General features: G+C 49.2%; 1 protein-coding gene across 1 annotated transcript in view; it reads left to right on the forward strand.

Annotated features, from left to right (window-relative positions):
• Window positions 1-563, forward strand: part of PDK3 (pyruvate dehydrogenase kinase 3) — a 75,055-nt gene that overhangs the window by 55,221 nt on the left and 19,271 nt on the right. The gene's annotated exons all lie outside the window — the stretch shown is intronic.

The raw sequence follows: 563 nt of genomic DNA on the forward strand, positions 1-563 counted from the left end.
TTTTTTTTTTTTTTTTTTTTGAGAAGGAGTCTCACTCTGCTGCCCAGGCTGGAGTACAGTGGTGTGATCTCAGCTCACTGCAGCCTCTGCCTTCCAGGTTCAAGTGATTCTCCTGCCTCAGGCCCCTGAGTAGCTGGGATTACAGGTGCCTGCCACCATGCCTGGCTAATTTTTGTATTTTTAGTAGAGACGAGGTTTCACCATGTTGGCCAGGCTGGTCTTGAGCTCCTGACCTCAGGTGATCCACCCGCCTTGGCCTCCCAAAGTGCTGGGATTACAGTCCTGAGCCACCCCGCCCGGCCAGAAATGCCATTTTTGTCTTTCAAAATGACAGTGATTAAAACATTTTAATGCCTTGAATTTGTGCCCACAAAAATACTTTCTCACCAGTACATATATTTCTTGTATAAGCTTAAAGTGGCCGGGCGCGGTGGCTCAAGCCTGTAATCCCAGCACTTTGGGAGGCCGAGACGGGCGGATCACAAGGTCAGGAGATCGAGACCATCCTGGCTAACACGGTGAAACCCCGTCTCTACTAAAAAATACAAAAAAATAGCCGGGCG

Source organism: Theropithecus gelada, chromosome X (assembly GCF_003255815.1).
Source record: "Theropithecus gelada isolate Dixy chromosome X, Tgel_1.0, whole genome shotgun sequence".
Lineage (NCBI taxonomy): Eukaryota > Metazoa > Chordata > Mammalia > Primates > Cercopithecidae > Theropithecus > Theropithecus gelada.